Below are 25,058 nucleotides of genomic sequence, written 5' to 3' on the forward strand. Positions count from 1 at the left end.
AACCTCCGAGCTACACCCCCAGCCCTATTTTCTATTATTTGTTTTATTTATTTATTTATTTATTTATTTATTTATTTTTTACTTATTTAGTTTTTTGCGGGTCTGGGGATGGAACCCAGGGGCATTCAACCTCCAAGCTACACCCCCTGCCCTATTTTTTATTCTTTATTGTGAAACCGGGTCTCACTGAGTTGCAGAGGGCCTCACTCAGTAGCTGAGGCTGTCCGCGAACCGCGATCCTCTGGGTCTCAGCCTCCCGAATGTGGGGATGACAAGCGTGCGCCACCACGCCCAGTGTTCTATTTTTTATTTTGAAACAGGGTCTCACTGGGTTGCAAAGGGCCTCACTAAGTAGTAACTGCGGCTGGCCGTGAACCGCGATCCTCCTGTGTCAGCCTCCCAAATGCTGGGGTTACGAGGGTGCCCACCACGCCCGGCTTTTCTTCTTTATCTTGAAAGTCTCAGTGAGTTGCAAGGGGCCTAAGTAGCGGAAGCTGGCCTTGAACCGTGATCCTCCCCAATGCTGGGATTAAAAGCATGTGCCACCACGCTCGGCCCTGCTATTTTCTTTTGAAGCAGGCTCTCGCTAAGTTATCTTGGGCTGGCCTCGAAACTGCAACCCTTCTGTCTGAGCCTCCCGAGTACTGGGGATCACAGGCCTGCGCCGCCGCGCCCAGCTGAACCCTGAGTGTTTTCCAGAGAAACTAGCGCCAACCACAAACCGATCACCGGCTCAGCGTTCCCGATCAGGGCTGAGCCGCTTCAGCGGATAAACCCGGCGAGTTCCCAGCGAGCCCGGCGGGCGCTCCGACCCCACCTCTCCCTCGCCCGCTTATAAAGTCTGGTTCTTCCGGGTGTATTGGAATGTGAGCAAATTATATAATTGTACGGATGAGCCTGATTCCCCCTAATTTATAAAGAAAAATCATTCATGAACGCCAATGGAATGAGTCATTCCTGTGCCTTAAATAAGCTCTGCCTACGAGGGGCATCCCTCCTCCAGAGCCCCCCACACTCCCAGTAACTCACCTGCCCTGCGCCAGGTGTGAGGCGGGCAGAGCCAGCGACACCCACCCAGGGCCCTGGCGTAGCACCCACTGCCCGGCTCCCTCCAGGGACCAGGGTCGAGTCGGCCTCCGCACTGGGCAGCCAGGATGGACTGTCTCCCCAGCCCTATTTTTTTTTTTTTTTTTTTTTTTTGGTGGTACTGGGGGTGGAACCCAGAGGCTTTCTACCTCCGGGCTATACTCCCAGACCTTTTTTATATTTTATTTGGAAACAGGGTCTCACTAAGTTGCCGAGAGCCTCACTAAGTAGCTGAGGCTGGCTTTAAGCCTGTACAATCCTCCTGTCTCAGCCTCCCAAGCGCGGGGATGACAAGCGTGCGCCACCACACCCAGCTCCTCAGCCCTATTTTTTATTCTTTCTTTCTTTCTTTCTTTCTTTCTTTCTTTCTTTCTTTCTTTCTTTTTTTTTTTTTTTTTTTGCAGTACTGGGGCATTCTACCTCCAGGCTCCACCCCTGGCCCTATTTTTTATTCTTTATTTTGAAACAGGGTCTCACTGAGTTGCAGAGGGCCTCACTAAGTAGCTGAGGCTGTCCAGGAACCGATCCTCCGGTCTCAGCCTCCCGAATGCTGGGATGACAAGCCGGCACCCCCACGCCCGGCTCAATTCAATGCTTTAAAAAACAACACCAAGCAATGAACAGGCATCCGAGAATCCCTGGCTGCCCCCAGCTCAGCTCCCCGAGCGATAGGACAACACCCCCAGAGAGTCTCATCCCCGCGGACAAAAGCAGCCGGTGAACAGAATTAACATCTCCTGCCTACATTTCCTCGCGCGCCCTTTGAGGCAAACAAGGCATTTTTCTCTCCACATATGAAATATTGAATTGTAAAAGAGAACCAAGATTTAAGTGGCAGGGAGAGAAAGTCTCCGCGGCTCTCCTAAAATAATTGTCTGCGTTGGACGCACTTGGCGGGAGTGTTCTCTGCAGCAGGATAATTAAATGCCCAGGGCTGGGCCGCCAGGCTCAGCACGCCGCGAGGCCGCGTCCCCAGCAGGTTTACGTCCAGATGCGCAGTGGAGTTCGTGTCCCCGGAGCTGCCAGGGTGTCCTGGGAGGCTCTATGTTTTGTTTTGTTGGGACTGGGAAGTGAACCCAGGTGTGCTTTACCACCGACATGCACCCCAGCCTTTTTTTAAATTTTTATTTATTTACTGATTTATTTATTTATGGTACTGAGGGTGGAAACCAGGGGCATTCTACCTCTGCGCTCCATCCCCAGCCCTATTTTTTCTTTATTTTCTTTCTTTCTTCCTTTCTTTCTTTCTTCCCTTCCTTCCTTCCTTCCTTCCTTCCGTCTTTCTCTTTGGTGGTACTGGGGGTGGAACTCAGAGGCTTCCTACCTCCGAGCTATACTCCCAGACCTATTTTTTTTTTTTAATATTTTATTTGGAAACAGGGTCTCGCTAAGTTGCTGAGAGCCTCACTATGTAGCTGAGGCTGGCTTCGAACCTGCGCGATCCTCCTGTCTCAGCCTCCCAAGCGCATGGGCGTGGTGGCGCACGCTTATAATCCCAAGCATTGGGGAGGCTGAAACAGGAGGATCGTAGTTCGTGGCCAGCCTCAGCTACCTAGTGAGGCCCCTTGCAACTCAGTGAGACCCTGTTTCAAAAGAATAAAAAAATAGGGCTGGGGGTGTAGCTCAGAGGTAGAATGCCCCTGGGTTCCATCCTCAGTACCGCAAAACAAAACAAAACAAAACACCCACCAAGGTCCATTACAAGTCCAGGATTAACCAAGAGGACACACAAGAAAACGTTTCCTCATGGTTCCACCTGGGATCTTCACCTCCTACAGCTCCACCACCTACATCTTGGCTCAGAAACAAATCCTGGTGGGCTGGAGGTGTGGCTGAGCCGTACAGCGTCTGCCCGGCATGCACGAGGCCCTGCGTTCCATCCCCAGCACTGAAGGGGGGGGAGAAAAAGCAAAACTAAACAAAACCTGAAACCACGGCGTCCCGGGCAAAGGCACTGGGGCCCGCAGGAGCATTAGCTCCTGGGGACTGGCTGGCAGGAGGGGAGCAACTGCCTCTTAATAGAACAAACATACGATTTTGTTTGAGGCTGGATAATTCAATCAGGAGGCAGAGGTGACTTGGGGCTTGACTATTTATTTGTATTCTGCCTTGTTCCAGAGAAGCATCTAAGTGGGTAACAAGGATATGTAAAATGCCACGGGATAGCGCCAATTAGATTAGACATTTCTGGAGGGCCGCCTGGCCTTCCCAAGCCAAGGCTTTGAGGGGTGTGTGTGTGTGTGTGTGTGTGTGTGTGTGTGTGTGGTGCTGGGGATGGAACCCAGGAGCATTCGACCTCTGAGCTATGCCCCAGACCCATTTTATTTTATTTTGAAACAGGTCTCACTAAGTTTCTGAGGGCCTCAGGCCTGCGATCCTCCCGTCTCAGGCTCCTAAGTACTAGGGCGGCCGGCCTGCACCTCCATGCCGGGCCCTTGTGCTTGCACTTTATTTATTTTATTTTTGCAGTACTAGGGGTGAAACTCAGGAGCATTCTAACTCCAGGTGACACCCCCCCAGCCCTATTTTTATTTATTTAATTTTTTGGTGGCACTGGGGGTGGAACCCAGAGGTTTTCTACCTCCGGGCTATGCTCCCAGACCTTTTTTATATTTTATTTGAAAACAGGGTCTCACTAAGTAGCTGAGGCTGGCTTCGAACCCGCGCGATCCTCCTGTCTCCGCCTCCCAAGCGTGGGGATGACAAGCGTGCCCACCACGCCCGGCTCCCCAGCCCTATTTTTTATTCTTTACTTTGAAACAGGGCCTCACTGAGTTGCAGAGGGCCTCACTAAGTAGCTGAGGCTGTTCGCGAACCATGATCCTCCGGTCTCGGCCTCCCGAATGCTGGGATGATGCCCGGCTCCCAGCCTGATTTTTTATTCTTTATTTTGAAACAGAATCTCACCGAGTTGCCCAGGGCCTCGCTAAGTAGCCGAGGCTGGTCACAAACCGGATCCTCCGGTCTCGGCCTCCCAAGTACTGGTATTACAAGCGTGCGCCACCACGCCCGGCTCAAAGGATTCTTTTAAAGCCCGTTGAAAACAAACTTTTTTGGGAGGGGGAGGGTATTAAAGAGAGGGAAGCATGGCAGCCCCACAAGGCAGAGCCAGAAATAAGACTCAGAACGACGCATCGCTTGAACACCCAGCCCAACAGCATATGGTCGGGCCAGAAATTTGGCTCCCAGCTTCTTAGCAGCCGACTCCCGAGGAGAAAGCTGGTCATTTTTGCGGTTCCCGGTGTCCCGAAACCAAGTACACCAGATGCTGCCGAGAAGCGCAACTATTTTGGGTACCGAGACCAGGCAGGGATTTCTCCCACGACCCTCCCAGGCAGCATCCCGGTGACGTCACTGCATCCCGGGATGCGGGGCCCCGGATGAGGATGGGGCCGCCGGCCCTCTCTACGCCTCGGGTTCCTCGTCGGCGCCATGGACAGGCTAAGGGTCCCCCACCGCACAGGGAGGCGGGACCGGCTGATGGCACCTGCCCAGAGCGAGGCATGCTGGGAACCCGCTCCACCTGGGACGCCCTAGCGTTCCGCAGGCGCCCCCAGCCTGTTTTGCCTTTTATCCTATGCTGCGGAGGATGGACTCGGACCTGTGGTCCTCTTGTCTCAGCCTCCCAAGTACTGGGATGACAAGCCTGCATCACTGAGCCCAGCTGGAACTATTATTATTATTATTATTATTATTATTATTAATTAGCAGTCGTAATAGTGGTACTGGGGATGGGACCCAGGGATGTTTATCTACAATTTCCACTCCCTTATAATTTCCACTCCCTTATTCCTTATTTACTTATTTATTTATTGTGCTGGGGTCTGAACCCAGGGGCATTCCATTTTTTTGGAATCAGGGTCTCACCAAATTGCTGAGAGACTCCCAAAGTTGCTGAGGCTGGTCTCAAACCTACAGTCCTCCTGTCTCAGCCTCCCAGATACTGGGATTACAGGCGTGCGCCATCACGCCCAGCTTTTTTTTTTTTTATTTTGAAACAGGGTCTCGCCGACTTGCTGAGGCCGGCCTTGAACCTGTGATTCTCCTGCCTCAGCCTCCCAGGTACTGGGATCACAGGTGTGGGTCACCGCAGCCAGCTGGGGATGGAACCCAGGGCCTGGTCCGTGCTGGGCAACTGCCCTACACTGAGCTGCACCCCCGGCCCGTGAATATCATTATCGTAATCCTTGTAGCACGCGGAAGGCCACTGCAGTCACTTTATGGAACCAGAACAGTGTGTGTTGGGTCCAGATGCCAACCCCGATGACCGGGCAGAACCGATAAACCAGAGTCGGGAAACCTCGCAGCACGGGGACGGCGGATAACGAGGCAGAGGAAGTCCAGTGATGGGCGGCGATGACAGGACTCTGGCTTCCATCCCCAGTTTGAAGAAAGAGAGGAAAGCCAGGCATGGGGCACACGCTGGTCATCCCCACGCTTGGGAGGCGGAGACAGGAGGATGGCGCAGGTTCAAAGCCAGCTGCGCTGGCTTAAGAGACCCTGTTTCCAAATAATATATAAAATAGGTCTGGGAGTGTAGCCCGGAGATAGAAGGGTTCCATCCCCAGTACCACCAAAAATAAAAAATAATAATAATAATAATAATAAAGAATAAAAAATAGGGCTGAGGCTGTAGCTTGGAGGTAGACCGCCCCCAGTACCACAGGGCGGGGGGGGGGGGCGGAGAAGAGGAAGAAGAGAAAGAGTAGGAGGAGGAAGCATGGACTCAGTGGTCAGGACGGTCATCCCAGTACCTGGGAGGCTGACACAGGAGGATCGCAGGTTCGAGGCCAGCGTGGTGAGAGACAAGGAGAGACACTGGCTCCGTCCCAGCCCCCCACGGTCGGACGGTGTCCTGTCTCTGATACGCCTGGGTGTGGAGGCGCGGGCACGCTCCCACCTCTCGAGCCCTGCCCGCTCCGGCCTGCCCTGCGCTCCCCGGCATCCCGCCCTCCCCGCCGCCGGCCTCTGCCCCCCACACCTGGCCATGTCTCCCGGCCTCCCCACCTCCACCCCAGGGCGAAGCGACTCGGCCTCGGCTCCACACAGCAGCAGCAGCACCGGCCTGGCAAGTCCCGGCAGGAGGTGGCGCATGTGGGAGCTTAGTGAGCTTTGCAAACAGTTCATCAAGGGCCCGGAGCCGGCGATGTCTGCTGCGTGGCTAGATGCCGGCGAGACCGAGAGCAAATGTTTCCCCCGTCCACTGCGAATTTCCCTCGGCCATGGAAATGGCGCCGTCCCCCACCCCGGGGAGGGATGTGCGAGCCTCAGGGATGATGAATGGTCAGGACAGCCCTGTCGCCGCGGAGCGTGACGGCTGCTCCCTCTGGAGGCTGGCGCCGATCGCGGTGCCCTTGTCAACTCCCGAGTGACGCCTTGACAGGCCTGGAAAAAGATGTCAGCCGCGGGCCGGCCTCCGCGGAACTACTGCGGCTTTAAGGCCTGGGAGAGGATGTGGGGAAGGGCAACTATGAGCCCACTCATCCATCCATCCGTCCATCCACACATCCATCCATCCATCCATCCATCCGTCCATCCGTCCATCCACACATCCACCCATCCATCCATCCGTCTGTCCGTCCGTCTATCCATCCATCCGTCTGTCAGTCCGTCCGTCCATCCATCCATCCATCCATCCATGTATACATACGTACATCTATCCATCCATCTACTCATCCATCTGTCCGTCCATCCATCCATCCATCCATCCGTCTGTCCATCCATCTGTCCATCCATCCATCCATGTATACATACATACATACATCCGTCTGTCCGTCCATCCATCCATCCATCATCCATTCATCCAAACATCCATCCATCCATCCGTCCGTCTATCCATCCACCTGCCCATCCGTCCGTCCGTCCATCAGTCCATCCATCCATCCATGCATGTATACATATGTACATCCATCCATCCATCCATCCATCCATCCATCCATCCATTTGTCCATCCATCCATGTATACGTACGTACATCCATCCGTCTCTCTGTCCGTCCATCCATCCATCCGCCCATCCGTCCGTCCGTCCATCCATCCATCCATCATCCATCCATCCATCCATCCATCTGCCCATCTGTCCGTCCATCCGTCCATCCGTCCATCCGTCCGTCCGTCCACTTCAACCCTCTTCCCCTGAGGCTCCTCGGGCAGCCCAGGGCGCCCTCTTTCTCTCTGCGATGCCTTTGTTGTTTGTTTGTTTGTTTGTTTGTTGTTGTGCTGGGAATTGAACCCAGAGCACTCTACCTCTGGCCTACAGCCCCGCCCTATTTTAATTTTATTTGGAAACAGGCTGTCACTGAGTTGGAGAGGACGTCACTAAGTAGCTGAGGCTGTGCTCTTGTCTGCAGTCCTCCCGTCTCAGCCTCCCAAGTACTGGGGTTACAGGTATGCCCCACCACGCCCAGCTTTAATTTTAATTTTGAAGTTGGGTTTTGCTAGGTTGCTGACGGTCTCCTAAATTTCTGAAGGTCTTCCCAAGTTGCTGAAGCTGGCCGCCAACCTGCGCCACCGCGCCTGGCTTAACCCCGAACACTTAACCCATCCTTAGCAGAGGACGGCGGCGCCCTGCAGCGGGTCGAAGCCAGGCCTCACGTTCAGGAGTGCTTACGGCTGTAACGTCACGATGCCAACGCGGACACAGAAGGAAAAGAAACCGGGGACTCGATTTGCTTATTTTCCGGATGACTAAGACAGGAGGGTTGCAGGTTCGAGGCCAGCCTCAGCACCTTGGCAAAGTCCTCCACAACTTAGCCTCTGTTTCAAAATAAAAAGGGTGGGAGGTATAGCTGAGAGGTAGAAAACCCCTGGGCTCCATCCCCGGTATCACACACACACACAAGCGCGCAAAAAAAAAAAAAAAAAAAAAAAAATCAATGAAATAGATTTTCTTCTTTAGAAAGATGGGAAAAGACACAAGACCATGAGTTTAAGTGACTTTCCCCTGCCTGGAGCCCTCAATCCAGGGGAGGGAGGAAGCCTGATTCTGTCAGATTTCACAAAGCCAGGCTTGGGGCACTGCCCTGTGCTAGAGGCGCCGGGTCCCGTCCCCGGTGCCGCAAAAGAAAAGAGTTCCCAGAGGGCGCGGTGCCAGCCAAGGGGCACCACCGCGGGGCCCGCGTGCACCGAGGTCTGCATTCGGGTCCAGGGTCAGCGGGCCCCAAACCAGCTTCGAGAAAATACAAACTCTGCTCCGGCTCCAGCGCCTGGGAAAAGCCTTGGGGAGGAAGCCAAATTTCACTGCTGGACCCCAGGGCCCCTTCCCCGCCTCCACAGACACAGCGCGGGCCCCTCTGCTGGGCTCGTTTTGTGTTACTGGAGATTGAAACCCGGGGCGCTCTACCTCTGAGCTATATCCTAGGGTCTTGCTACATTGCTGAGGCCGGCCTCAAATCTGTGACGCTCTTGTCTCGCCTCCTGGCTAGTCCCTACAATTTATTTTATTTATTTCTTTGTGTGTGTGTGTGTGTGTGTGTGTGTGTGTGTGTGTGTGTGTGTGCGTGGTACTGGGGATGGAACCCAGGGGCACTGTGCCTCTGAGCTACACCCCCAGCCCTATTTTTTATTCTTATTCTTGAAATGGGGTGGGTCTCCATACCAGCTCCCCACAAGCCCCTTTCTCTATTTTATTTTGAACCAGCCTTAAGTTGCTGAGGGCCTCATTAAGTTGTGGAGCCTGGCCTTGAACCTGTGACCCTCCTGTCTCAGCCTCCTAAGGACTGGGATTACAGGTGTACACCACCATGCCAGGATTGGCTTCTGTCGCCTGTAAAGTGGTAATAAAAACTTGTTTTCCAGCAGGCACGGTGATGCACGCACGCTTGTGATCCCAGCATTTGGGAGGCTGAGACAGGAGGATCGCAGGTTCGTGGCCAGCCTCAACTACTTAGTGAGGCCCTTTGCAACTTAGAGAGACTGGTTCAAAATAAAATATAGGGCCGGGCGTGGTGGCGCAGAGAGACTGGTTCAAAATAAAATATAGGGCCGGGCGTGGTGGCGCACGCTTGTCATCCCAGCATTCGGGAGGCTGAGACCGGAGGATTGCGGTTCGCGGACAGCCTCAGCTACTTAGTGAGGCCCTCCGTAACTTAGAGAGACCCGGTTTCAAAATAAAGAATAAAAAATAGGGCAGGGGGTGTAGCTTGGAGGTCGAAGGCCCCTGGGTTCCATCCCCAAACCCGCCCCCCTCAAAAAAAAAATATATATATATAAAATATATATATAATGGGGCTTGTGGGAAGCTGGTATGGAGGCACATCCCCGGTACCGCAACTTAGTGAGTTCCTGTTTCAAAATAGAGAATAAAGATATGGCTGAGGGTATGGTTGGGAGGTAGACCGCAAAATAAATACATAAATACATAAATAAATAAAGCTTGTGGCCCGGCCAGCCACGCAAATATGTACACACATACACACTTGTAAGGCAAGCTGTTTGATTGCTGAATTTCCATCTTCTCTGTCTGCTGCTGTAGAAGAGTCGTGGGCCCACAAAAGACGGGCTGCCTATGGATTCAGCCATTCTCTCGCCGTGCCTTGCAGAGAACTACATTTCCCACAATGCCCTGCGCTCTGGCTTCCGGGAAGAGCCGACCAATGGGAGGTGCTCGTGGACAATGGAGGGCGGGACAAAAGAAGCGCAGGTGGCTGGTCTCCTTCCCGGGCCTCCTGGACTCCTTTCCCGGGGGCCACCCTGGGCTGGGTCTGGTGCACATCTCCTCCTCTCTTCTCTGCCCTCGCCAGTCCCTGGGCCTCTTTTCCGTCCCTTGCTTAGTTTCACCATCTGTATAACTCCTCCCCAGAATTAAAACCGGGAGGCCCGGCATGGTGGGTCACAGGTTCGAGGACAGCCTCAGCTACTTAGCGAGGCCCTCTGCAACTCAGCGAGACCCTGTTTCCAAATAAAGAATAAAAAATAGGGCAGGGGTGTAGCTCGGAGGTAGAATGGCCCTGGGTTCCACCCCCCAGTACTGCAAAAATAAATAAATAAATAAATAAATAAATAAATAAATAAATAAATAAAAACCGGGCTGGTGGTGTGGCTCAAGGGTAGAGCGCCCCCGGTTCAGTCCCTAGTACTGCAAAAATAATAAGAAAACACCAGGCCGCGCGTAGTAGCCCGGGCTGGATCCGCCGCCCACACGCGCAGCCGCAGAGCCCCCGCGGGCGGCTCCCCTAATAAACTTGGTATTTGGAAATAATTTTAGATTTACAAGAAAATTACACAAATAGTGCACGGAGCTGCGCGCTCGTTCCCCTCCCCTCGTCTCCCGGGTGATTAATGTCTTACATAACCCGGCACATTCGGCTCCACTAGGAGGACAGCGTGGCTATTAACTCAATGCCGGCTGGCTGCCAGCCCCCTGGCCCGGCTCCTCCTCTCCCTGCGCGGGGCCGCTTCTCGGCCCTTTCCTGGGAGATGGAACCCAGGCCATTCTGCCTCAGAGCTACATCCCCTGGTCTCGCTACATTGCTGAGGGGCTCAGTAAGTTGCCGAAGCTGGCCTCGAACCTGTGATCCTCCTGTCTCAGCCCGCCAAGTACTGGGATGACAAATGTGGGCCGCTGTGCTAGCCCTAAGCCTTAACTTTTCTATTTATTTATTTATTTATTTATTTATTTATTTATTTATTTATTTATTTATCTTGCGGTACTGGGGATGGAACCCAGGGGCGTTCTACCTCCGAGCTACACCCCCAGCCCTACTTTTTCATTCTTTATTTTGAAACCGGGTCTCACTGAGTTGCAGAGGGCCTAAGTAGCTGAGGCCGGCCGCAAACCGCGATCCTCCTGCCTCAGCCTCCCGAATGCTGGGATGACAAGTGTGCGCCACCGCGCCCGGCTTGTGTTTTATTTTATTTTCAAACGGGGTCTCCCTAGGTTGTTGAGAGGCTGGCTAAGCTTCTGAGGCTGGCCTCGAACCTGCGATCCTCCCGTTTCAGTCTCCCAGATGCTGGGATGACAAGCGCGCACCACCAGCCCGCAACCCCATGCCTCTTAAGGATAGGAACTGGGCCGGGGTGTCGGTATTGGTTAGATAGCGTCTGCTCAGCATGCATGTGGCCCTGGGTTCCATCCCCAGTAACTGCAAAAAAAATAAAAATAAAAAATCAATGAGGGGTGGGGGTGCCAGGCCCCCTCATCTCCCTGCGGTTTCCCCAGCCCCAAGCAACGCAGCCCCCGCCGCACGCTGTCGGGGCATCCCTGCCAGGGGCCGGATCGCGGGGAGCTCACGGGGACATAAAGCTCTTCTCCTTTCAGAAAGCCTCGGGTTTGATCCTCTCTCTGTAGACATCAAGGCCTCCGTTCTTTAATATTTAGGGGCTTTTGAAGCCAGGACGAGCGGCCACATTTGAGACGGCCGGCTGTTTCAAGGCAGCGATGGAGGGAGGCCGCGGATTCCTCTGCTCCTCCCTCCCAGGGCTGGGCTGGGAGAGTTCTGGGATTATCCACAGACCCTGAAGTCCTCTCAGTCGCACGTAAAGAAAGATTTTTGGGTTTTTTATTTTTAGTTTTTTAATTTTTATTGAGCCCAGGGGCATTCTACCTCCAAGCTACACAACCCCAGCTCCCCCCTTTTCTTGCATTACTAAGAATGGAACCCAGGGGCATTTTACCTCTGAGCTACACCCCCAACCCTACCCTATTTTTTATTCTTTATTTTGAAACAGGGTCTCACTGAGTTGCAGAGGGCCTCGCTGAGTAGCTGAGCTGGCCGCGAACCACGATCCTCCCAAATGCTAGAATTACAAGCGTGCGCCACCACGCCCAGCGACCTCCAGCCCTTTTTATTTTATGTTAGCTTTTTATTTTGAAGAAAGGGTCTCACTAAGTTGCTTGGGTCTCGCTGAATTGCTGACCGCAGAACCTGGGATCCTCCCGTCTCAGCCTCCCACGGTACGGGGGCGACGGGTGTGCACTATTACCTCGCTAGACTCTTCTTATTTAATTTTGAGACGGGGTCTCGCTAAGTTGTCCAGCCTGGCCTCTAGTTGGTCATCCTCCTGCCTCAGCCTCCCGGGTCGCTAGGATCACAGACGAGAGTGTGCCAGGGCACCCGGCTCCAATGAGCAACTTCATTTTCCTGCCCGTCTGACCCATTCCGCTATTCCGATATTGACCCAGAGCTTGCCTGAACCCATCCGACATTAGCTGCTCAGACACGGGGACCCCCGCGAACACACGGCCTCGGGGTGAGCCGGCCTTTGTTCCTCCGCCCCGAGGCCAGGACGGAGGGAAAATGTCTGCGGTGGTCTCTCTTCTCCTCTACTGAGAGTCCCTGCAGCAGCTGCTGCTGAAGGCACCCGCGTAGGTTTAATCTCTGCCGGAAGTTTGTCAGAAGTAAAAATGAGCCCAGCTGAGCTTTCTAGACGCTTCCCTCAGCTTACCGGAATCCAATTTCTGGCCAGGGCATAAATTTGCAGCCATCGGCGGCCGTGCGGGGAGCTGGGGCCCGGCCCGGGGCTGGGGCTGGGTTTCTGAAATCAATCCGGCGGCGCGTGGAAAAGGTCGTCGTGGGGGAAATTTATCTTCCGCGGCTAGCCGAGGCGTTTTGTGCTGATGGCCAGGGACACCCCTGCACAAAATGGAGGTGTTTGCTGCAGGGCTGGAGGGGGGAGGCTGGGCGGGGAGGGGGGACCAGCCTGCAGGCGGGGAGCTGAAGGACAGTGGGCGCAGCCCTACCTGGAACTAACTCTCCCCTGGGGTGGCAAGTTTAGCATTATTTTTTTGTGTGTGTGGTATGGGAGATTGAACCCAGGGGCCCTCTACCACTGGGCTACACCCCCAGACCTTTTTATTTTGAAACAGGGTCTTGCCATATGGCCGAGGCTGTCCTTGAACCTGGGATCCTCCTGTCTCAGCCTCCCAAGTACTGGGATTTCGGGCATGTACCACCATGCCCAGCGCCCCCTCCTCTCTCTCACCCCTCCTCCCTCTCTCTCTCTCTCTCTCTCTCTCTCTTTCTGGTGGTATTGGGGACTGAACCCAGGGACACATTCTACCTCTGAGCCACAGTCCCATCATTTTTTTAATTTTTATTTTGAAATAGGGTCTTAGAGTTGGGCGCGGTGGGCACGCTCGTCATCCCAGCATTCGGGAGGCAGAGACCGGAGGATCGCGGTTCGCGGACAGCCTCGGCTACTTAGTGAGGCCCTCTGCAACTCAGTGAGACCCGGTTTCAAAATAAAGAAGAAAAGAAAGTAGGTCTGTGGGTACAGCTCGGAAGTAGAATGCCCCTGGGTTCAAATTAAAAAAAAAAAAAGTCTTTGCTTATGCAATGCCACGTGATATAACTACTTGAGGAATAAAAATAAATGTATTCGGCCTGGGAGCGGAGAGGGCTGCAGGGGCCGGCTTGGGCCCGTCTCCCGGCCCCTTCTGTTTCCCTCCGTCTCCAGCAGGGAAGCCGGCGGCAGGTGCTGAGGACACGGGAGCCATCGCCAGAGGCTGCGGACAGCTAATAGATTGCAAACCCTTAGAGCCGCCATTCAAAGTGAGCGCTCCAGAAACGCCCGCGGCTGCTTCCCTCCGCGGCTGCTTCCCTCCGAGGCGGAGAGGGCTGCCCGGATCCCAGACGGCGGCAGGGAGAAAGGCGAGGGGAGAGGCCTCTATAAAAGGCGAGACCAGGGCGCAGGAAGGACCTGCTGGGGCGCAGGCCGCCTCGAGCCCAGATTTGCCCTTTTTCTATTTTTATTTTTCAGTACTGGGGATCGAACCCACCCAGGGGCGCCCCAGCACTGGGCCACACCAATTTTATTTTATATTTTTGCAGGTCTGGGGATGGAACCCAGAGACATTCTACCCCTGAGCTCCACCCCCTGCCCTATTTTTTATTCTTTATTTTGAAATGGTCTCACTGAGTTGCACAGAGCCTCGCTAAGTAGCTGAGGCTGTCTGCGAACCGCGATCCTCCTGTCTCAGCCTCCCAAATGCTGGGATGACAAGCGTGCGCCACCACGCCCGGCTACCCTCAGCCTTTTAACTATTATTATTTGTGTGTGTGTGTGTGTGTGTGTGTGTGTGTGTGTGTGTGTGTGTGTGGTGCTGGAGATTATACCAGAAGTATTCTACGTCCTAGCTACACCCCTAAGCCTATTTTATTTAATTAATTAATTTATTTATTTGGTGGTACTGGGGATGGAACCCAGGGTCCTTCTACCTCCGGGCTACACTCCCAGACCTATTTTATATTTTTTATTTGAAAGCAGGGTCTCTTAAGCCAACTGAGGCTGGCTGCAAACCTGCGCGATCCTCCTGTCTCAGCCTCCCAAGCACGGGGATTACCAGCGTGCGCCACCACGCCCGGCTTTTTTTTTTTTTTTTTTAAACAAGAAAGTGTCGTTAAGTTGCTGAGGCTGGCCTCAGACCTGAGATCCTCCTGCCTCAGCCTCCCAAGGAGCTGGGAGCATGGGTGTGCACCACCAAGCCTGGCTGGAGCCCAGTTTTGAGGGAATAGGGAGAAGCTTCTGGAAAAAAGCAATAGCTGAAGAGAAGGGAAGATGGGGAGGGGTCTCCTGGGTGGGAACATTCTAGACAGTGGGGACAGTGTGGGCAAAGGCCTGAGAGGCACAGAACGTGTTGTGTTCAGACGTGTGCACCGACTACGCGCAGGCACGGCCCTAGGCTCAGGAACACGGTTGTCAGGGAGCCAGGCAGAGACCTCTGCCTCCATCAAGCTCTACCCAAGCAGGCACAGGCGCAGGGCCCTCAGAGTGCTGGATGAGGAGCTGACGATACGATGCAAGGGGGGAAACTGAGCGAAGACATCTTCCTTCCAGCGGGCACGGTGGCCACGCTTGTCATCCCAGCACTCGGGAGGCTGAGACTGGAGGATCGGGGTTCGAGGACAGCCTCAGCTACTTAGTGAGGCCCTCTGCAACTCAGTGAGACCCGGTTTCAAAATAAAGAATTAAAAACTCGGGCCGGGTCTGTAGCTCAGAGTTGGAGTGCCCCCAGGTTCCAGCCCCAGGACTGCAAAAACAAAACAAAACAACAACAAAAAAAAGTCCTTCCTCTAAGTCGTGTGGCCCGTTGTCTTGGATTCAGGCAGTGAGGTTGCTGATGGAGACAGAAATTGGTACTGGAGAAGTGTGTGTGTGTGTGAGTGTGAGTGTGAGTGTGTGTGTATGTGAGTGTGTGTGTGTGTGTGTGTGTGTGTGAGTCTCTGCTATTTCCAAGTCTGACTGTGTGGATCGTGCCTTTGGAACTGGTTTGTAAGAGGGAGGTGGAAGGCCGGACAGTGGCTAGAGAGGCGGACAGTAGAGACAGTGCTCACAGGATTTTGGGGGGCAAGGAGGACTCCATAGGAGACTGGAGTAGAGGCCGTGTGGGTTCCGTCCTGGGAAGAACTTAGCAGCTTTTTGGCTGTGTCCTGAAACAGCAGAAAGCCCAACTTCATGATGGACGGATTAAACCAGTGGAAGAAATCTCAAAACAGAGACTCTCCAAACCGCATCACGCATATTCACATCCACATTCAGTGAGTTATATACTGAGTTAAAAGTAAAACAGAGAGCCGGGCGCGGTGGCCACGCTTGTCATCCCCGCACTGGGGAGGCAGAGACAGGAGGACGGCGCAGGTTCAAAGCCAGCCGCGCTGGCTTAGGAGACCCTGTTTCCAAATAAAAATATAAGAAATAGGTCTGGGAGTGTAGCCCGGAGGTAGAAGGGCTTCCAGGAACCCCAGTACCACACACACACACACACACACACAAAGTAAAACAGAGAGACTTTATATATTTGCAGTTTGGCCAGAAAAGCCTATGTAAACATGACTGGTGCCCAAAGAGATGCTAATGCTAGCACACCTGTATTCCCAGTACTTGGGAGGCTGAAACATGAGGATTGAGGGTTTGAGGACAGCCCCAACAATTTAGTGAGGCTCTCCGTAACCTAGTGAGATCCTGTTTCCAAATTTAAAAATAAATAAAATAGGGCTGGGGGTGTATCTTGGAGGTAATATGCCTCTGGGTTCAACCTCCAGAACAAAAACGGAAAAAAGAAAAAAAGAAAAGAAAAATAAAAAGGAAGAAATAGAGGGAGAGAGAAGAGAAAGAGAACGGAAGAATTGGGAATTGGCGACCCTGATGGGACCATCGATGGGGCCAGTGGTGGCCATGATGGAGGCAGGCCCGATGGCTGTGATTGAAGAGGGCGTGACTACCTTTCCTCCTGGTGGTCTGTCTCAGTGCTCACGGAATGCTGGCTTTGCTGGTAAAAGGGGGTCATGGAGTCTTCTCTCCGTATTTCACAGGAAGGCCTGGGCAGCCAGGAAGCATGTGGCGGGCTGGAATCTCTGCACGCAGCCCAAAGGGACAATTTGTAAAGCTGTGAGGGTGAAGCCAAGGCTGTAAGGAAAACCTCTGAGGTTCAGAGATGCCAGGGATGTTGAATGACTGTGAAAAAAGGCTGTGAGCCACGAAGGCAGGCGAGGCCGAGAGAGTACGGCCCCCATCAGGCCACAGGGCCGCGGCTGCCAAGGCCCCTTGGAGATCCTATCTCACCACCATGTGTCCTGAGGCCAGAAGTGCAGCTGCAGAACCCAGCGCGTGCCCTGCTGGGTTTTGATACCGTGTGGGTCCCATTCCTTTTTTTTCTTTTTTTCTTTTTTGGTACTGGGGATGGAACCCAGGAGCATTGTACCTCCGAGTCGCACCCTCGGCCCTATTTTTTAGTCTTTTTATTGTTGAAACAGGGTCTCACTGAGTTGCAAATGGCCTTGCTAAAGTAGCTGAGGCCGTCCGCGAACCGCGATCCTCTGGTCTCTTACACGCATGTGCCACCTCGCCCGGCTCCACTCCTTCTTTTTACGGCCCTATTTCTCCTTTTTGGAATGCAGATACTTACTCTGGGCCATTGTACCTTCGATGTACGTAAAAGCAAGATGTAAGCTGCTTTTTGTTTTTACAGGGGCTCACAGCCAAGAGTGTACCTTGAGTCTCAGAAGAGAATTTGGACGTTTGAATGATCTAGAACAGTTAAGACTACGAGAACTCCTGGACTAAATGCACTTTGCACTGTGAGGTGGCGATGGGGTCTAGAGGGACAGGAGAGGAGTGTTTTGATCTAGGACGTCCTCCTGGCCCTAGCAATGTTGGAAGCAGGGCTTGGTTGCTGAGGAGGTCCCTGGGGGTGCGCCCTGGGGATTATATGGTCTCTCTCCTCCCACTTTTGGCTATTTCCCGCCTCCATGATGTGAGAGCTGAGCCCGTCCTCTCTCCCTTTCTCTGCAATCCACCACCTGCCTTAAGATCCAGACTCCGGCCTCACATGGACTGAACCCAGAATCTCCAAAAGACTGTGAGCAGATGAATCCTCCTTCCTCTAGATTGCATGGTCAGTTGTCTTGACTTACAGCGGTAAGAAAGTCGGCAGGATTCCACATACTGTTACTATAATGAAATACCCAAGTCAGGACACTTTATAAAGAAAAGAAGCTGGTGTGGTGGCGCGCGCTTGTAATCCTAGTAATTGGGAGGCTGAGACAGGAGGGATGCAGGTTTATGGCTAGCCTCGGAAACTTGGTAAGGCCCTCTACAACCTAATGAAACCCTATTTCAAAATAAAAATAAAAGCGGCTGGGGGTATAGCTCAGAAATAGAATGTTCCTTGGTTAAATCTAGGAACACACACACACACACACACACACACACACACACACGACCCTATCTTTAAATATGGCCATATTCACCGGATGTGGCAGCACACACTTGTAATCCCTCTTGGGAGGCTGAGATAGGAGGATCTCCGTTTGCGGACAGCCTCAGCTACTTAGTGAGGGCCTTTGTAACTCAGTGCGATGCTGTTTCAAAATAAAGAATAAAAAGTAGGGCTGGGGGTGTAGCTCGGAGGTAGAATGTCCCTGGGTTCCATCCCCAGTACCGCAAAAAAAAAAACAAAAAAAAAAACCATATATGGTCATATTCTGGGATCCTGGGGTTAAGGCTTGAGCATATGGCTTTTTTCCTCTGTGGGGGGAACGCTCCTGGGCCCCCAAGTGCCTGTGAGTGAGGATGGCAGAGAAATCCACCGGGGAACTCCAGGCAGGCACATCGGGCTGACTTCCTCCTTTAGCGCTTTTACAGGTCTTTCAAAGAAATGAATCTCAAAGACAGAGAAAATGGCTCCAGCTGCGAGGCACAGCCCGCTCGCTTGGAAGGGATGGCGGGGAGGCAGTGACAGCCGCCTGGGTCACCGCAGCCCTTTGTGAGAGAGAACAGGCCACTTGGAGGGAAATGGAGGCTGCGGAGGAGCAGCTGTTCCCGGCCCCCTCCCCGGCTGGGAGCCAGCGGGAGCCTGAGATTGTCCTGCCAGGTGGCCGCGGGGCCTCCAATCATCGGCTTTGTGGCCGGGCCTGCATCCCTGCGTCGTCTGCCTTTAAAGGGAGGGTTCAACCGGGCAGGCTGGTGGGCACGCTTGTAATCCATTCGGGAGGCTGAGACCGGAGGATCGCGGTTCGCGGCCAGCCTCAGCTACTTAGCGAGGCCCTTTGTAACTCAGTGAGACCCTGTTTCAAAATACAGAATAAAAGACAGGGCTGGGGGTGTAGCTTGGAGGTCGAATGCCCCTGGGTTCCATCCCCAGTACAAAAAAAAAGAGAGAGAGAGAGAGAGAGAGAGAGAGAGAGGGTGGGTTCAGCCTCCGTCCCCAGCCTAGGCACCTCCAGAGATCAGCCCTGCTGGGGAAAACGTCCACGGTCCCCAGCCCGGCCCGCGCCGCCCAGGGGACCTCCTAGCCAGTGACCTTGGGCAGGCGGCTTGAACCGCCTCAGGCCTCGGTTTCCCCACCCATAAGACGGAGCTGCGCTGGCCCCCGCCTCTGGGTGACCTCTGGGTGACAGTGGCCACTGTCTCCGATCTGTGCTCAAGAGCTTGTGACGTGGGGACCCTGTAAGCGGGAGGTCAGAGGGCAGAGGGCAGAGGCCAAGGAGTTCTCACGCACTGTCAGGGGGCCTCGGTGCCAAGTCGGCCTGGTTTGCGTCCCGAGAGGGCGGAGAGTGTGAGACTGCCACTGTCTCAGCCTCCCGCCGAATGCTGTTGTGTGCATGTGTGTGTGCGCACGCATGCACGCGCATTACTAAGGACTGAACCCGAGACCATTCCACCCCTGAGCTACATCCCCAACCCTTTTTGTTTGTTTGGAAACAGAGACTCCCTAAGTTTTCAAAGCTGTCCTTGAACCTGCAATCCTCCTGTCTCAGCCTCCCCAGGATTGGGATTACTGGAACGCATCACTATTCTGAGCTATTTATTATTTTGCTGTACTGGGGATAGAACCAGGGGCACTCTACCTCTGAGCTACGCTCCCAGCCCTATTTTATTTTTTGTTTGGAAACAGGGTCTCACAAAGTTTTGTTCTGTTTTCTTTTTGGCACGGAAGATAAAACCCAGGGGCATTCTGCCTCCGAACCAGCCCCCACCCCCAGCCCTATTTTTTTATTTTTTATTTTTTGGGGGGTCTGGGGATGGAACCCAGGGGTATTCAACCTCCGAGGTACACCCCCTGCCCTATTTTTTATTCTTTATTTTGAAACCAGGTCTCACTGAGTTGCAAAGGGCCTCACTAAGTAGCTGAGGCTCTGTGCAAACTGTGATCCTCCGGTCTCAGCCTCCCGAATGCTGGGATTACAAGCGTGCACCACCACGCCTGGCTTTATTCTTTATTTTGAAACAGGGTCTCACTAAGTTGCGGAGGGCCTCGTTTAAGTAGCTGAGGCTGGCTTTGAACCTGCGATCCTGCAGTCTCAGCCTCCCCAGCACTGGGATTCCAGGCGAGCATCACCGTGCCCGGGCCTCAGACTTCATTCTCGCTCGACCCAATGCCTTCTGGGGCCGCCTGCTCCCAGCCCTATTGGTTGTAGGCCTCACCCTGCCTCCTGCTCTGAGCAAGCCAGTCTAAGAGGGGGACCAGGCAAAATAAGAGGGTGTTCATGCAGGCTCTTTGAGAGAGTGCCGCGTTCGTCATTTCCAGCTAAGCAGGCAGCCATCAACAACCCCAAGAGTGGCTCTTGCTTCCACCTGCAACCCGCAACTCTGCCCAGCCCGCCCGGGCGGCGCAGGACCTTCCTGGGCTTTAGCTGGCTTCTCCGCCGTCCCTGATGCCCGCCCCCCTGCCCAGGTCACTTTGATTTGTGGTACTGGGATTGAACCCAGGGCCGTTCTACCTCTGAGCTGCACCCTCAGCCCTATTTTATTTTGTATTTGAAAACAGGGTCCCACTAAGTCGCAGAGGCCTCGCCACGAGCCTGTGCTCCTCCTGTCTCGGCCTCCCAAGTCCCGGGATGACAGGGTGCCCACCGCGCCCGGCTGAGGGCAGGGTTAGTCCTCCAATCGGAACCGGTGCCAGCACCCAGTAGCCGCTCAGTAAATGACCCTGGAATTAAAGGGAACCCCTCTAAGTGCTCGTCGAAAGCTCTGACTTGTCCTCAATGGCAAACCCATCCGAATCCACCCACCGTTCAGGGCCGGGCTCCCCAGACCCCAAAGAACCCAACGCTAGCCGCACCGGCGCTGCCGTTCCCCCCACCGCCGCCAGAGGGCGCCCGCGAACCGTCCCGCTTCTGCTCAGGGCCTTCGCGCCCACACCACGCGGGGTACCTAGCTAGGTTTGAACGCGTTCCCCCAGATTCCTGGGTCAGAAACTTAATCCCCAGATCCATTTGGTGATAGGACTTGGAGATGGAGCTCTGGGGAAGTAAGCCGGTCAGATGGGTGACATTCTAAGAGGAAATCCGCCGGGCGTGGTGGCGCCCGCTCGGCACCCCAGTACTTGGGAGGCCGAGGCAGGAGGGTCGCAGGTTTGGGGACAGCCTCAGCTACTCAGCGAGGCCCTGTTTCAAAACAAAAGAATAAACAATAGGGCGGGAGGTATAGCTTGGAGGTAGAATGCCCCTGAGTTCAATTCCCAGCACGGCACACAAACACAAACACAAAACACGCCTCTGCAGGTGCAAGAACGTCCTCACCAAGCCGGGCGCGGCGGCGCACACCTGCCATCCCAGTAACTTGGGAGGCTGAGACAGGAGGATCACAGATTCGAAGCCAGCCTCGGCAACTTAAGGAGATGTTGTTTCAAAATAAACAGTAAAAAGGCTGGAGGTGTCACTCGGATGTAGAATGACCCTGGGGTCAATCCCCAGCACACACACACACACACACACACACACACACACACACACACGCGGCCCTCACCGGAGGCCAGCTCCAGAACTGTGAGAAATATGCCTCGTCTTTATAAACGATCGAGTCTCAGATGTTTTGTGGTAGTAACACAGAATGGACGGGGACAGGGTAAAAGCCCAGGCCATTCTGTAGGAAGGAAGAGCCCGCAGGACCTGCCCCGCCGGTTCCCGCCCTCCCCGCCTCCCTGGGCTCCGTCTGTCCAGACACAATCTGCAGCCGACTCCGACTCCGGCACTGTCCTCGGCACCAGGCCTCCGCTGGCCACCCCCAGCTGGGATGCACCTCCTGCTCCTGCAGGGGCGGTTGCTGTTATTATTATTTGGAGTACTGGGGATGAGATCCAAGGGGCGTTCTCCTCTGAGCTCCACAGCCAGCCCTATTTTTTATTCTTTATTTTGAAACAGGGTCTCGCTGAGTTGCTAAGCACCTCATTAAGTAGCTGAGGTTGGCTACGAACCCGAGATCCTCCTTGTCTCAGCCTCCCAAGTCCTGGGATGACAGGCGTGCGCCATGGCGCCCGGCTTGCACTGTGTTTTCTTTTTTTTTTTTGGTGGTACTGGGGTTCCTGGAAGCCCTTCTACCTCCGGGCTACACTCTCAGGCCTATTTTATATTTTTGAAACAGGGTCTCTTACGCCAGCGTGGCTGGCTTCGAACCTGCGCGATCCTCCTGTCTCCGCCTCCCAAGCGCGGGGATTACAAGCGTGTGCCACCACACCCGGCATTGCACTGTGTTTTCTATGCGTGGAAGGGAGGCGGCAGCCAGACACGGGCAGGTGTGAACAGGCGTGTGTGGGTGTGAGCGTGGCCTGTGTGGTCACTGTGAAGCTCGGTGTGTGTGTGCGCGGGCGCGTGCAGGGTGGGGAGGCCGCCCCGGGAGGCTCAGAGGAGGCTGAGGCTGAACTTGAAAGAATCAGTGGGTGAAGGAACAACCCGCCAGCCACGGGCCTGTTATTTATAGACGGATCCTGGTTCATAAATTCCAAATGTTTTTTTTTTTTTTAATCTCCCCCACTGCCAGCTTCCTATAAATATTCATGAGTTTTCCGCCTTGGAATATTTGAGCAGCGGGAGCAGGCCGGCCAGAGGGGCAGGGAGGGTCCCTGGCGGCGCTGGGCAGGAGGCCGGGGTCTCTCCGGATTCGCTCCTCCCTCTGGGCTCCCCTTCCAAGCCGCAGCTGGCTCCGGGGGGGACTTTCGCAGCCAAGACAGAGTCCTTCCAATCCTATTATTATACTTCTCCAGAGTCTGTGGAAAAATACCACCCGCTCCGGGGCAGAGAAGGCGTCGGCGCGGCTTCTCGGCGCGCTCTGTCTTCAGGGTGGGGAACTCACTGGACCCCAGCCCAGGGGGCAGGGAAACCCTCCGCTGTGCCAGGAGGCCTGGAAGCGAACCACAAGAAGGCTGCGTGGCCTCCGGTCTCCTCCCAAGGATGGTAACGGCTCAGAGGAGTGGTCCAGAAAGGAAGAAATCACCCGTGTGTTGTGTGTGTGTGTGTGTGTGTGTGTGTGTGTGTACGCATGTGCACATGTGTGTCTGTGTGTCTCTTTTTGTGGGTCTGGGGACGGAACCCAGGGGCATTCTACCTCCGAGCTAGACCACCTGCCCTATTTTTTATTCTTTATTTGGAATCCGGGTCTCACTGAGTGGCAGAGGCCTCACTCAGTGGCTGAGGCTGTGGGTGGACCCGGGCCTCCGGCCTCAGCCTCCCGCAGGGCGTGATTACCGGCGTGCGCACCAGCGGCCATCGGTGAGCCTCTGCCCGTGTACCCGACTGGGTCACAGAACTGTCGGCGGGTTTTCCAGCTCTGCCCTCTGGGGCGCATAACGGGGCTGTCCCTGGTCACCGCGGCCATGAGACCTCGTGGAGCGGCGTCCCGGGGCGGGAAGGGCGCGGAGGAAGCTCTGAGCCGACGTGAGCTGGGCCGCGATTTTGCCGCTCAGTGCAGAGGTACAGGCTGGCTTGAAGCCGCCATCACCGAGGGGGTCCTGGAGAGCAGATTAGCCAGAGACCCGGCCAGCTTCCCGTCTGCACTGCAGGAGCTAAACCTCAGTCGTCTGGTGCTTCTTGGGGTGCTGGGGCTGGAGCCCAGGGGCATCCGAGCTCCAGGCTACACCCAGGCCTATTCTGTATTCTTTATTTTGAACAGGGGCTCCCTAAATCGCAAAGGCCCTCACTAAAAGTAGCTGAGGCTGGCCGCGAACCGGGACCCTTCTGGCTCAGCCTCCCAAATGCTGGGATGACAAGCGTGCGCCACCACGCCCGGTTCCTTTTATTCTAATTTTTTAAAATTTATTTATTTATTTATTTATTTATTTATTTATTTATTTATTTATTTTGCCGGTCTGGGAATGGAACCCAGGGCATTCTACCTCCGAGCTACACCCTCTGCCTTATTTATTTATTTATTTATTTATTTATTTATTTATTTATTTTTGTGGTGGTGCTGGGGATGGAACCCAAGGGCCTTCTACTTCCGGGCTACACTCCCAGACCTATTTCATATTTTTACTTGGAAACAGGGTCTCTTAAGCCAGTGGAGGCCGGCTTCGAACCTGCGCGATCCTCCTGTCTCAGCCTCCCAAGCGGGGGATTACAAGCGTGCGCCACCACGCCTGGCTTGCCCTATTTTTTTATTCTTTATTTTTTGAAACCAAGTCTCACTGAGTTGCGGAGGACCTCACTAAGTAGCTGAAGCTGTCTGCGAACCGCGATCCTCCGGTTTCAGCCTCCCCAATGCTGGGATTACAAGCGTGCGCCACCACGCCCGGCTTCAGGCTCCTGTATTTTATTTTTTATGTTGAAACAGGGTCTTGCTAAGTTGCCCAGGCTGGCCTCAAATCTTCCATCCTCCGGTCTCAGCCTCCCAAGTACTGGGACTGCAGGTGTGTGCCACCAGGCCCGCTGACCAGGGAGCAGCTCAGGACCGGGGAGGCGGCCCCGTTCTGTCCCAGGGCCAGAGTGGACGCGGGTCTGGGGCCCGCGCTGAGCATGCGGACTCGGGATTCAGCTGCCTGACCTGGCTGAGCTTTTCAAAGCGGGCGGGAGTCCACCGCCATGTGTCCTGTCCCTGGGCCTCCTGTCGCGTCCTCCCAGACGCTCCAGGACTCTGGACGAGCACCCGCCGCGCAGGCCTGGCGAGCCCGGCGCCGAGGGTGGGGCTCCGACTCATCCAGTGCTGTTTCCTGGCATTCATTAAAGTGGATTTTATGGGTCTTTTTCAAGGATTATCACAAGGGTTTCTTGATGAGCTATTATAAATGCCATTAATCTTCAAGAGTTGGGGACTTTAGGAGAATTCATCATAAGCCTTACTTCACAGATACTGGGGTTGGAAGTCCCTCCAGCCGGGCTGTCCCAGTTTTATTTATTTATTTATTTATTTATTTATTTATTTATTTCAGTACTGGGGATGGAACTTAGGGGCATTCTACCTCTGAGCTACACCCTCTGCCCTGTTTATTTATTTATTTATTTATTTATTTATTTATTTATTTATTATTTATTCTTTTTTTGTGTGTGTGTGGTACTGGGGCTTTTCCAGGCTACACTCCCAGACCTATTTTATACTTTATTTAGAAACAGGGTCTCACTGAGTTGCCGAGAGCCTCACTAAGTAGCTGAGGCTGGCTTCGAACCTGTGCGACCCTCCTGTCTCAGCCTCCCGAGTGAGCCCTGGGCTGACGGGGTGCTCGGCCTGTCAGCTCCACAGGGGCCGGCACCTCAAGGCCTGGTCCCCACACAGAGCGCCTTTGAGCGTTTGTGAAGGGAGCCCATGATGGAGAGAGAAGCGGACG

At 54.2% G+C, this 25,058-nt stretch overlaps 1 protein-coding gene across 2 annotated transcripts in view; it reads right to left on the reverse strand.

Moving 5' to 3' along the window:
• OLFM2 (olfactomedin 2) overlaps positions 1-25,058 on the reverse strand; it is a gene marked incomplete at both ends in the record, with an annotated part of 55,346 nt that overhangs the window by 5,476 nt on the left and 24,812 nt on the right. The window lies entirely within an intron of this gene.

The sequence above is a fragment of the Muscardinus avellanarius genome, assembly GCF_963383645.1.
Source record: "Muscardinus avellanarius genome assembly, chromosome: 18".
Taxonomy (NCBI): domain Eukaryota; kingdom Metazoa; phylum Chordata; class Mammalia; order Rodentia; family Gliridae; genus Muscardinus; species Muscardinus avellanarius.